Genomic DNA, 14,868 nt, shown 5'->3' with positions numbered 1-14,868 from the left:
CCAACTCAGTCAAATACGACTAAATTTGGGCTAGTCTGTCTCGACCTTTAGCCTACCTTAACTAAAAATATAAATTGAAAATTTGGATTGAATTTTTTGGATTATCCATTTTGAAAATCTAGATTTAGATAATGGATATCCAATCCATAAAATATATAAAATGTAGATCAGATTAAAATCCAGATCCAATAAAATGGATTGAATTTTTAATAAAATGGATATTAGATGGATTGGATTAGAGAAAAAATGTATTGGATCATGAAAATTGGATTTTTTGTCCACCCCTACCTCCGAGGAACTCCTTGAAACAATGAATTGTTTCATACAAAATATGAAACAAAAGAAGAATTGAGATAAATAGAAATGTGTAGTAAAAATATGATGAGAAGATGAATAGGTAAACTTTTGAGGCGTGTTGAAAACATTGTCTTTAAGTATTTATATGTTGTATATGCTCAAATCTCTTAGGGCACAATAAGAATATCTCGGATATTCTGAGGTTCTCAGAATCTAGAAAGATAAACTCTATAAAGCCCAGGATCTTAAAGAAAGAGAACATAAAATCATAAAATAAAAAAAGAGAGAGAACGAAAGAAAAGAGGAGAAAAAAAAAGTCTAAAGGTGTGTCTTAGAAGGAAGAATAAGACATTTATTTATAGGTGGAAGAGAGGGGTTGAGAAGACAACAAATCAAAATATTGATGTTGATATCAATACCAAATCAAAACAGCTGCAACAATAATGGTCAAAAATTGAAAAAGAAATTAGCAATGCAACGGTCATATATTTTGTAATATATTAAACCACTATTTTTACAACAATTCCCCACATATTGCAAAATATGAGAAATAGAAGAAAATAAGAAAATCTAGGGTCTCATATAAGATGTAATGCATTAGAGCTGGTATAGCAAGCTATATGAATCAATCTTAGATTAAAAAACTTAACATAGTGTAATTGGTATAACAAGCTATATGAACAAAAAACACTTGATGTGTGTTAGCGGTTTATCAATCACAAAACATCCCACAATCCTTGTTGTTATCACTGTGTTGCGCCTATTATGCCATGCGCATGCCTAGTATTTATGAGTGCTTTAGAGATCATGCCAAGATCTCATGCAAAAGGCCCTACTCGACACTCATATAGGTGATTTCATCAAGTATATGCTGCAAATCATACACCACCCATAAGGGATATGAAAACCATTAAAAAATTTGTTTCACCTAAAATTCTTACATCACATGAAATTTTAATTTACAAAGTTTAACCTTTCAATAATGCAGTCTCTAGCCCTTTCACACACATCATAGGAATGAACATAATCGATTTAAAATCAATTTAGTGCTATTAGAACCAACAAGTGACTTATTCTTACCTATATGAACCTTATTCATGGGATCTCCAATCACAAAGGTTGGGTTACCATCACTTGTTTGTTTTAAGTGGCTTAAGTCTCATTCCCCTCGATGTTTCTAATATCATGTTTCTTATTAGGGTTTTGTTAAAGGATTCGCAAAATTCATTTTGACTTCACACAAACAATGGAAATTGTTCCATTATCTAGCTAGCTATTGTTGATTGGCAATCACAATATATAAACACATTTTATTCCTAGAGAAATTTTAGCTAAGAAGTTTGTCAACTACTCAATTTCACTACCATAGAGGTTAATATAGAGTATTAATATAGTCAACCAAAAGAATTAATACAGCTCTTCTACTGACCACAGGTGTCATCCTCACCTGCAGCTTCCTTTGTTCACACCATTAAATGATCATCGCAAAGAATAAACCAAAACAAAGCAAAAACAAACAACACAAACTAAGTTAATTATATAATTAAGGAAAAGTTCAATTAGATCAAAATCACATTGCAAAATTCTTATCACAAGCTAATACAAAAAACAATCTAACACATATCAACAATTGACTCTAGACTCAATTATCTGGATATATGCAAGTGACATTGGACCTCTTGGTGGATTGCACCGGTGTGTGATTCTTAAACTTTGCAAAGTTTATGTTCTTTCATACAATACATTACGAACACATAAAATTTCTCCATGAAACGTTTTCATTAACCACACAAATCATGCTCATAGCCACTGATTTCATGCATGTCATAGTAATAAAAATTATAGAATCCAATTAGTAATATTCAATGCATTCACACAGATTCCAGCGCTCTACGCCATTTGCCTCACATTTTCACTACTTAGCGCAAATTCCACTGCTCAACGTCCATACCTAAAATCACTTCAAAACCTACAGAGGTCCCAACGCTTAAGCACTGCTCAGCCAGCGCTCAACGTCAATCGTCTCCCATTTTTCAGTGCTCAATGCCAGATTCTGGCGCTTAGTGCCACATCAAAAGGCAGCATATGTTTGGTTTTTCATGAGAAATCTGCTACCTTTTTTCTTGACTCTAAATGGCACTTCCATTATAGATTTTTGGTCCAAAATATTATAAACCGAGGAAGGTAATACCATTTTGAGTTATGACCCAAGAGTCCATCTTTCTCAATTTAACCCAAATTCAAACAATGCATTCACATGTCAATTCATTCAAAACTACAATCAATTCACCAAATCACAACAGTCAGGTTATCAATTCTAATTATACCACAATTATACAAAATAAAATCACCAAATCAATCAATTATTAGCTTCTCTTACCTGGTTGATCAAGTCTCAACCTGCTAGAACGGAAAAACCTTTTTTCCCGCTTAAGAACGTGTCACTCAACCTACAAATCAAATTGACATGATCAATGAACATCATTAGAACCACATATCAATAGAGAATCCTAAAGGATGCTAATAACCACATGCATCCCTTAATTGACCATATGCAAACCTGAAAACATTTGACGGAGAAGAATAACAGAAAATGAACTTACTCTGTGGAGGAAATTGATCGGGTAGAATGAGAGAGCAATATGTAGGGATCGTCTTAGTAGTCTTTGATCGTTAAACAGATGAGTGTATAGTAAGTTAATGTAGAAAGAAGGGAGAGAGAATTTCTAAAACCGTTTTCTAGAAAGATAAAGAGTTTTTAGATAAAGAGTTTTTAGATAATGAGATCCTTTTATAAAATTTTTATTTATATTTAAGCTTTTATTATTAAAATATTACTGAGGCTTCACTGTTTAAAACATTGACTCTCTTTTAAAACAAGATTTCCTAGGCTCTCACATAATTTATAATTTATAATGTATTCTTTATTTTATATTTTAGAATATATAATTTGAAGTACAGATGTTTTTAAAATACAATTTAAAATATTAAAATTATATTTCAAATTATATAATCTAAAATATATTTATATTGTAGATTTTACTATTCAAAACAAAATTTTTATTTTATATTTTGAAATTGCTATACAAAATACAAAAAAAATTGTATTTCTAATGCAAAAATTTACAAAAGTACAGCTTAAAATTATGGAGATGTAGGAAGAAATGACCGTCTAATGATAGTATACAATGTTCTTTATCTTCACTCATATTAGCGTAAAGATACTGAGTTTAAAAGACTATATGGGCTATCCATGTTCCACACACTACTGAGTTTGGATACTTTTTTTTGTACCCTCATTTTCTTTTTGCAGCTTCACATATACAAAATATTTCCACTTTATTATTAAAAAATGATTTTTAAATTGTGTATTTTGAAAAATTAATTATTTTCCTTTCAAATTGTATTATTTAGAAATTTTATTGAATTTTGTATTGCGCAATTTCAAAGTTTTTTAAATTGATGAATTAGATAATTTGGAAGTCACATTATATAATTCAGAAACTTTTTTTACTTTCAAATTATACAATGAGAAAATGATTTTTAAATTGTATAATCTTAAACACTTTACATTGCAATGAAGTAAGGGTGACAAAAGCTGGGAGAGTAGTTTAATCTTTTAACCAACCCCATGAGGTGTACATTGAAAGTGTAGGGTGCAGAAAGAAATGAGTGTTTTCTGTTTTGTTGGATCGTTCGCTTTCAATGTAACAAAAATGTGTCCCCACTGTCAGTAGAGAGTTTTTTGGTTTTCTATCTACTATTAACATTTAAATACGATGATTTATCTACGTTCTATTTGAATTTAATATAAAATCTAAATGAAACTAAATTACGGTTTTACTATTTGGTTTAGTTTAACTTTTTCTATTTTTATCATATAAAATTGTTAAATATTTTATAATAAAAAATTATCAAATAAGAATATATAATGTAAACATTATTGTTATATTTATAATTTCAACTTTTTCCTATATATTTGTGAGACCCTTTCTTTTCTTCTTCCTTTTCTCTCTGATTGAGAGCAAAAGTCAGTTCCACCACTAAATCACTGTCACTTTCCACTCCTCCCTCTCTACTTTCTCATTTCTTCCCCAACAGATGAAACCCCTGTCCACCATCTGAAATACCTTTCTTTCTTTGTTGTAGCAGACAAAATTTGGGCCAGTGTAGACTTTTCCATTCAAATTGAGCATTCCTTCCCTTCACATAAGTTGAATTTCAGTTTCCAATTCCCCTTAATTCCCAGTTCATGGAATTGAACCCTATTCTGGGTTGAATTTGAAGTCTCATTCTTTCCTTGTGTTTCTGTGTTTTAGTCCCTTAGGTTTTGTGCAGTTGTGGTACTCTTCCTGTGGAAGTTTCTTCTTTGCAAGCTGGTGACTATGTAGAGGTAAGGTGATGACTATGTAGAGGTAAGGTGAGCTAACTGATTTTCTTGAATTTCGTATAGAAATCTGATGACTTTATTTGATGCTTGGATCATCTGTTTGTGTTGAATTAGAATTTTTTGTGTGAATTTTTGGGCTCTGCATGTGAAAATAGATTGGAAATCTGATGTTTTCGCCCAAGCAAGCAGCTCTCATCTGAGCGAAAATACCAGAAACTCATCCATGTCACTACGTGAATTGTCGCCTAGAGTTTCACTTAAGTGAGAGGCAATCTTGTCTAAGCGAGAAAGCTTAACCTAAGCAAGAATTCGCCCAGTTTGTGGGTTGCTCTCTGTTTTGAGTCTCGCTCAGGCGAGAATGATCCGCTTAAGGGAAAGAACCCTTTCGCTTGGGCGAGACCTTCTAGCTTAAGCGAGAACTATTGTAGCTGAGTGTTTGTTTCTCTGCTTGTGATGGGTGAAATTATACCTAAAATGTTAAAATGTGAAATTAGATAATGACAAGCTTGAGTTGGTGTGGTTGACAACATGTGTGCTACAAATGCATGAATTTTGATTATGAGAAGATGCGGTTGAACTAGAATTTCATGAGAAATTCTAAGGGGTATGTTTTTAGTGTATGTAAGGACATAATGACTCACTATTGGAGGTATTCTGAAACTTCAATAATCATTCACACTCAGATAAAGCAAAATGGATTATGTCGTGAGGAGTAGCAGGAGGTCCTAGTCTTTGAACTTGATCAAGTCTTAGACGAGAAGGGGACTTACCTTGTGAGTGGTTGGGTGATAACCCCTTGAGGCCAAACTTTGTTGAGTTTGGGAACCATCACATGTGCATGCCACCAAGAGGTCTAATGTCGCTTACATAATCCGAATAATTGGGTCTATAGTCATCTATCTTTCATGTGTTATGGTGATTTAAGTGATTCTATTGGAAATGTGAAAATTGATATGGTGTTTATAATTGGATTGTATGTTTCTTTAATTAGATTAGCTTACCGTTCTTGCTTGTGTTTGTTTCTTTTTGTGTGGTTTTTTCTTTGCAATGATCATCTATCAATTGGTGTGAGCAGAGAAAGATACAGGTAAAGATACCCCCATCTTGGATAGGAGTTGAGTCAATAGCATAGGATATCCAATCGTAGACTTTGCTCCATGTTTTTGTTTAAGAGTTGAAACTTTTTGTTAACCCTTTTTTAAATATAGTTGATACTTCTATAATTATTTGGATGTTTGTATTAATATTTTATATTGACCTATTTTTAATATCTGCTTTATTTTATCATGATATAATATTTTATTTAGTAATTTAAAAATTATTAAATGGGCTGTAAATGAAATATCTAATACTTAAAATTACAATATAAACTTATTATCTTGATTTAATAAATAAAAAAATATAATAAGTGAAATACACAATTTTCGAAAACATATTTATGTGTCAGGTAACAATATCTATAAATATACAAAAGTAATTTAGTTTGACTTTCTATTCTCATTCTCAAATCCAAATTAGGAAAAAATAAATTCAAAAGGAAAAAAAAAAAACTCAGTTATCTTTTTCGATTTCTTTTCAGGAATTTTAGATTATGTTTTTAAATTGATTTGATTTTAAAGAGGCTGTTTAGGTGTCTGTGTCCGTCTATATCATTGACCATATGGGCTTTGAAGGTTGAATTGAATTAAAATGTTGTTATTGATGATGTGGGGTGGCCACTTCATGAGGTTCATAACAAATCAACCCAACTAACTTTGACTAACCACACCCACTGTCGGTCACTCAAATTCACACTCCCTCCTTCTATGCTAAATCTTTTAAACACTTACCAAGGCAATTATGTTATATATTTTATAAAAAATCTGCATATTTATTTATTTTCAATTCTCATTGTTATTTATGTTCTTACCTGAGAATGATTTTTCGACACGGAATAAATAGTAATTTGAGAATTGAATTAGTAATTCTAAAATTTGATCACTAAGTTGCTCATAAAGATCGAGATACATCTATTTACAAAATATTTTTGACATAAGACAAGAAAAGATTCTGAGAATATTGTAATGAACAAGATAATTATAGGATGAATACTCCGGGTGCTTAGTTAATATGTATTTATAGGTTTTTGGGACTTTTAAATAAAAGTTGAAAAATAAAATTGATTACTAAATCATTGGCCTAATGGGTTTCGTAGGTATAATTTCTATCTCAAGTCCATTGATATAAGTTCAAAATCATTGGCCTAATGACTTTTAAGATATTTTTTATTTTAAAATTCAAAATTTTATCATGATTTCGCATTGGCTTAGAACGTTAAAAAAATATTTGAATTATTTTTAACAACGACTTTCAAATTATGCAAGATTATTAAACATATTAAAACATGTATTATTATAGATATAATTTTTATTTTTGTTGTTCATTTTATCTTATAACTATATTTTTATTTATTTTGTTTTAAAAGAGTGAAACGAGAGAAAAAAAAAATCAAGAAGAATGAACCAATTAGACACCTGAAAAATACACAAAGAAAAGGACAGGCACTCACGAAGAAAAAGTTTGACTAATATATTCCTGGCCTGCACGTTATAATTGAAACCTAATGGTTAACCATTAGGACAATGATAGTTATAACACGAAAGTGTTAACTTTTTTAATACAATTCAAGTGAAAAAAAGTAACAATTAAATTAAAATTTTCTAAGAATTAGAATGAAAAAAATATATATTAAATTTTGATTTAATTATATATGTTTATAGTTTTTATAATTTGACTTTTATTTTTTTTTATTCTTTAATATTAGTGTCTGATATATAAAGAATCGAATTCATGAATAAAAATAGATAACAAATTAAAAATGATCATTTTTTTTATAAAGACTAAATGGGAAAATAAAAACTTTTGGAGGACTAATATATAACTTAATCCAGAAAAAATGTAAAAAATATTAAAACAAAAATTAAATTAATTCTTTTAAAAATATAAATAAATAGGTATAATTACTGATTTGGTATTCCAATTTTTTTGGTTAAGTTCAATTTGGTTCCCATATTTTTTGTTTGTTCAATTTAGTACCCCAATTATTTAAAAGGATTCAATTTGGTCTTTTCTCTTAAGTTGGAGTTAACACCGTGGACACGTGTCAAGCCGTAAAATTTTAAATTTTTTTAATTTTGATTTTTAAATTTTTTAATCTTTTTTAAAAACTGCCACGTGTCAGTTTACCGTCATGCCACGTGACAACTTACAATCATGACACATGACAGTGATAATAGTTGTTTTCAATTTAATCCTCTATTCAAATTTTTTATTCAATTTAGTACCCCAATTCTTTAAAATGATCTAATTTTGTCCTCTCCAATTTGATACCAAATTAGTAACTAAGTTTAATTATAATTTATATATACATGTTAAAATAATTGTTTTGAATTTATACACCAAATCACTACACCTAAATATTCAAATTATTTTATTTTTTACAAGTGTACAAAATTTCAGGTGTAAAAAATTACAAAGGTAAAAAAATGTAAAAAATAAAATAATTTTATTTAGGTGAAATAATTTGATGTATATATTAAAAAAGGTTATTGTAACATGTATATATAAGTTGTACTTAAACTTATTTACTAATTTGGTCTCAAATTGGAGAGGACAAAATTTGATCGTTTTAAAGAATTAGGGTACTAAATTGAACCAAAAATTTAAATAGAGGACTAAATTGAAAATAATTATTACCATTGCCACGTGTCATGATTGTAAGCTGCCACATGGCACGACGGTAAACTGACACGTGGCAGTTTATAAATTTTTACAAAAAAAATTAAAAAATTAAAAAAATTAAAAATTTCACGGCTTGACACGTGTCCTGTACGGACACAGTGTTAACTGTAACTTAACAGAGATGACCAAATTGAATCCTTTTAGATAATTGGGGTACTAAATTGAACAAACCAAAAGTATAGGGATCAAATTGAACTTAACCAAAAAATTAGGTACCAAATAAGTAATTATACCAAATAAATAATAGTCTTTTCTTTATCTCTCTTCTTGTCTTGTTGTAACATCCCAATTTTAGCAGCTTAAAATTAATAAAATAGGATATTCCACCTTAGTGTTCAAAATAGATAAACAAATGTATAAAGTATATTAATACAGTCTTACAAATAATCGGACTATATAAATATATCAATTATATATACCAAACATTTCTAACTCTAAACACAATTTAACCACATACAACAGCTTCCCACTAAGACCTCCTTCTGACCTAAAAGATGGCTCCTCAACCTCTAGAGGTACCTCTAAAACTGCAACCACCACTGCTCCCACCGAATAGGTGATCATCGCAAAAGGAAAACATACAACACAAGACAAAAACACAAAAGAAGGGTAAGCTAATGACTTTTAAAGAATTTTCTTAAACCATATAATATTGATATATATATATATATATATATATATATATATATATATATAACAACTACAGACATGCAGATATTCACATATATATATTTATAAACTACGATTCAACTAATCCAAATACATGCATTGAGGTCGGATCCAGTCAGTTATGCACTTGTAGTGGCATCTCATGCTCTACACAACGACAGATTAAGAGTCAAAACTCTACCATATATAAGGTCAGTCCGTTAACACCTATGGTCAAGGAAAAATCCCTAGGCTAGGACCTCCTGCTCCTCTCACCATATACCTAATTCCTCTCTACTTGAGAATTTGAATGGTTATTAGAGCGTCAGGATAACTGCCAAGATGGTCCCTACCTCAATGCATACACTACCACAATCACTGTTAATCCTCCTTGGGTTAGCATCAACCAATCCCAACTCAGTCTTATATAAATAATCTCATATCATATACTCATCATTCATAATAATTACAAAGCTTCTATGATAACTAAAATACCACCCAATTTATCTCAAAAATACAAGTTTCAGGTTCTGACTTACTCGCCCAACCACTGTCCCATTCTCACCCAGCTAGTACCACTCGCCCTGCCACTGGTCTAGGTTTAGAAGTTCCTGACTTAGAAATTCATCTAGTGAGTAGCGCTCGCCCAACCACTGGCCCATGCTCGCCCAACGAGTAACACTCGCCCAACGAGTATGCGAATCTACATAATTCTACAGATCAGTGTTTTGCATAATTCTACAAATAAACTCATTCGCCCAACGAGTAAGCAAATCTGCATAATTCTACAGAAACTAATTTAAACAAAATTATACCTATTCAACCAATCCATACAACTCCAAAACCCCCACCAAAGACCATTTGGGTATCAAACATTAATTCTATCAAAATATTCACACCAATTGCATCCATATGCACCATAACATACGATTATTCTCAAACAACAAATAAAACCTAAGTATTTATCGTTTTCAAACATCACAACCCAATTCACATATCGAACACATTAGTCAATTACATAATAATCATATAATAACATTCCTAACAAGTTTGTGAGACATAATAGACATTAACTTCCCTTATTTGGTATCCTACTTAAACAACTCTATAAACGTCAGACGTCTCTAACTCCACAGGATGCTCTATCTACACATAAAAACATCATAAGAACGATCAGAACATACCATTATGATCACTGATCAGCAGAGACTCATACTGATAAATAAAATGACACATGCAAGTGGAAGAGGGCTTACATGCAACAAAAAAACAGAAAAAAACCAAAAAGACAACAGAAACTTAACTTACGTGAACAGAGAAACTGATTGGTCCAAATTGAAGAGCTCACTAAGAGAATCAATCCTACGGTCTCAGTTCTTCAATCAGACGACCAGAAAGACAAAACTTTTAGAGAGAAGTTAAAGAGTTGTAGAAAAGTGGTTTCTAGAGAGATGGTATGTTTTAAAATAATGAAACTCATTTATAACAATTCTATTTATACTAAAACTTTTTAATATTAAAATAATCGAGTCTAACTATTTTTAAACCACCATCACTTCTAAAATACCATTTTCGAGGATTTTACACTTGTCTTTAACAATCACTATTTTAGGCGGGACTTTCTACATCAGGTGTTTGCAATTTTCTATGACAATCATTTTGATATCATAGTTATGAATGATATAAAAAATGCACATTTTTTATTATGCCGCGAAAGACTTGACATAATAAGTTGAATTTACTATGTTAGGTGTACAAATATTTATCATTATAAGCTCAACTTACCATGACATGAGTTAATAAGCTAGACATAATAAGTTGACTTATTATAACAAATATTAAGATATTTGACATAATAAGTCCAACGTACTATAAAAGATGTCAATAGACTTAACATATTAAGTTAACTTACTATGACAAGTATTCACAAATAGTAAGTTGATTTTATTATGTCAGGTCTACCAATACTTATCATAATTACTATGACAAGTGTACGTAGACTTGACATTGCAAGTCTAATTTAATATATCATGCATGTATAAAATTGGAGTTACTATGATAGTTAAAGCAATAATTATCATAGTAAATGAGATTTTTTTTCTAAATAAATCATTAATAGATCCACGTTAGTTAATAGTACAAGTTCACTTTTGTTGGTATTGAATTAATATCATTTAACTAACTTTTTTTCTTAGTAAACATAAGCTATTTGTTTATGAAATAGATTAGTAATATTTTTGAAAATGTGAGAGTTCTAAGTTCTAAAGCATGAAAGAATAAATAGTTTATCTTCTATTTAGTCCATGTTCCATTCTTCTTCTAATTCTTCTTTCATTTTTGGTACATTGAGAGAAGAAACTACATTTAAAAATAGGAAAATTGCAATATCCTAAAACAAAACGTAAAAGGTATAAACATGTACATAATATGATGTATTTTAAAATAAAACCTAAACATACGTAAAACATGTACATATTTTTACAAAGAAATAAAAAAGAAAATATTAATGTCTTTTAGATAATGATCCTACACATGTCTTCACATATGTTCATGTTAGAGCTGTCAAAATGGGTAACCCGGTCCGAACCGGCTCAACCCACCACGAGTTGATGATTTAGTGAGTCAACCCAACCTGGCTTACTTTTTAGCGAGCCAAAAAAATTCGAACCGGGCCCGGCCCGGCCCACCACGGGTTGACGGGTTAAACGGGTTGGCTCACGGGTTCACTTAATTAAAAAAAATACATTTTTTTTATTTTTCCAATCAAAACTAAATTATAATTCTAATTAAAATTTAAATAAACTTTAATACAATCCAAATACAAACGAAAATAAAAAAATACAAATTATTTATGTGTTGGCTAAAAAAAACCTAACATGATCCAAATATAAAGTCCAACTTAATAAAAAATACTTGTGTGACCCTTTTATCTGCGGGTTAGTGAGCCAACCCGACTCACCACAGGTTCAACCTGGATGAGCCGAGTTCTAGATGAGTCGGGTCAAAAATCAACCCGTATTGAAATTTGTAGAAAAATTTCAACCCAATCCGGCCCAAACCCGTGGTGAGCCGGATTGGCTCGCGGGTTCCAACCCATTTTGAGAGCTCTAGTTCATGTACATAATACCATCGCAGTTGGCCATCATACAAGCAACAAATAGAAGGATAACCTAATGAAAATAAATTTTTAGCATAAGGTAATTATATAGAAGGCACACTATTATTAGAAATCCATAAACAATTCAATTTCAACCATTAACCAACATTCAACAATCATATAAACCTCACATGGATCTACACATCAAAAGATATTCTACCTATGGAATATCAACTTACGTCTTTTGCAAGACATGTATTACTAGTATGTCCTACTAGAACATCTAATCTAATGCCCAAGACATAAATTTAAAAGCAAATCTAAGAGAAAGGATCAAGATAAGTTCATTCATTACAATCCAAGCTGCACATATACACATGTCATGGTGTGTAAGAACTCTCACCTCAACTTCTCACTTCTTGATATCTTAGTCTATGTGACATAGATCATCAATGAAGCATGGAATCTTTGTTATAACATAGGTATCAATACTTAATACACAAAACACACAATATATAATTCCATAGATTTGATTACAATTCCATATAATTCTTATCAATCTCGACAAACATATCCATATAACATGCAAATTTTATCAATCTCAATAAACATTGTTATACAATATAACTCATTTAAATAAAATCATAAATCAATCATCTATACAAATTAATATTCAATTTTCATTTTTAAAAACATTCACAATCAATGAGTTGAAGAGACCAACATTTTTTAGCTTGAGTGAAAGCACCATTGCTTGAGCCAAAATTTCTTTTTTTAAGTGGATTTTGGGGCAAGACAAGGATTGAATTGCAATGTTATTTTTTCTTGATAAAAAACCCCTTGCTTAAGAAAAAATAGGACTGAGAATAAGTTGATTTTGAACTCCATTTTCGCTTGAGCGAGAAATCTTTTGTTTGAGTGAAAAATGGCAGAGAGTAAGGTTTGATTCTCTATTCTATTTGTACTTGAGTGAAAATCTTTCATTTGAGCGAAAATATTAGAAAATATTAATCACAACCGCTAAATTAAACTAATTTTCAAAGATAATTTGAATAACATTTCAATAATATTACTTCTAAACAATTCAATTAACTAATTTTAATTACGGTTTGTTTAAACATCATTATTTACTAACTTCAAATCAATCTTGATCCCTTAATTCAAATATACATGTTTATCACATTAAATTCATAAGGAAAGATATATAAAGTTACTCTATTTATCTAAACCATATTCAAAAATTCAATTCAAGAAAACTATATGCTTAATATGCATGATTAAGTGACCAGATCAACATAGCAATTAGATTATCCAATACAAAAAAAAATGTTAAACAAGCATTTATGAAACTAAACTCAACAATATTCAAGTCAAGCATTCAAACAATTTCTCAATCAACTAAAATCCCTGCATAGAAAATAAAATTTAGTGACCAAGTCACTTTCACATGCAGATCATCTATTCAAAGAAAGGATGGCAATAGGTCGGGTCAGGTATGGGTACTGTCTACATGTAACCCAACCCGTAAGAAAAAAATTGACCCACAACCTGCTGGATACCCGCATAAAAAAATTCTGGATTTTTTTTAAATCTACGAGTACTCGTGGATACCTGTAGATATTTAAAAATATATTTTATTAGTTTTTAAACAAGATCTAAATAAAATTGCAAAAGCAATTAAAAAGAAAATAGTACTTAACACATACATTCAAATATAAGCTAATGGACAACTAAATAAAAATTAAAACATAATGCCTATAATATTTAGGTTGATTTGGTTTGGTTCCTGAAATCCCATTCTTAGGACCTTCCAACAACTACATCATGCTCTAAGGCGTATCCTGAGACAAGAATTAAGCACAAACCAAACCAACGGAAAGCATAAACATATATAGACAAACTGCATAAAAGAAAGCATAAGAAAGAAACAAACAACAAAGTCTAAAAGAGTCACAAATGCTCAAATTGCCTTGTGTTGGAAGACAAGTCCCCGGCAACGGCGCCAAAAACTTGTAATGTGAAAAACGGCAAGTGCACCGGTCGCACGTAGCAAGTAATAAATATCGTTTTCTCCATAGGGACTTGTTCAACACATTACAACTCTCACAATTCACAACTCAAATAGGCAATAAAGCTCACAAATAATGAAGGAGATATGAAATATCTTTATATCACTGAAATTGAGTTAAATAAAAAATGTGTATTGGAGAATTGAGCTGAATAAAAAATGTATATTGGAGAAATTACCAGTCTTCCCTTATGAATTATACTACACATCTATTAGAACAATTGAAACACATGTCATTATAAGCCAAAAGGTTATGAATAAAAATGAATTTCTTGTTTGACATGATCAGTTGGGTCAGATTTATTATGATGCGAAAAATAGTTGAAAAACTCATATGGACACTCACTTAAGAGTAATAAACTTCTTCAGTCCAATGACTTCTCATGTACTACACGTTCACAAAGGAAAGTTGATAATAAGACTATCACTAGAAAAATTAGAAATGAGTCAATCTTAGTTTTAGAACTAATACATGGTGATATTTTTGGTCCAATACACCTATCATGTGCATCAAACCAACAAGTTATCATAAATACTCTATTATGTAGTTGGTTTATGGTCATTAACCTAATATTTTTCATTTAAAAT

This window comes from Vigna unguiculata, chromosome 8 (genome assembly GCF_004118075.2).
Source record: "Vigna unguiculata cultivar IT97K-499-35 chromosome 8, ASM411807v1, whole genome shotgun sequence".
Taxonomy (NCBI): Eukaryota; Viridiplantae; Streptophyta; class Magnoliopsida; order Fabales; family Fabaceae; genus Vigna; species Vigna unguiculata.
Note: the sequence above shows the minus strand (reverse complement) of the source record.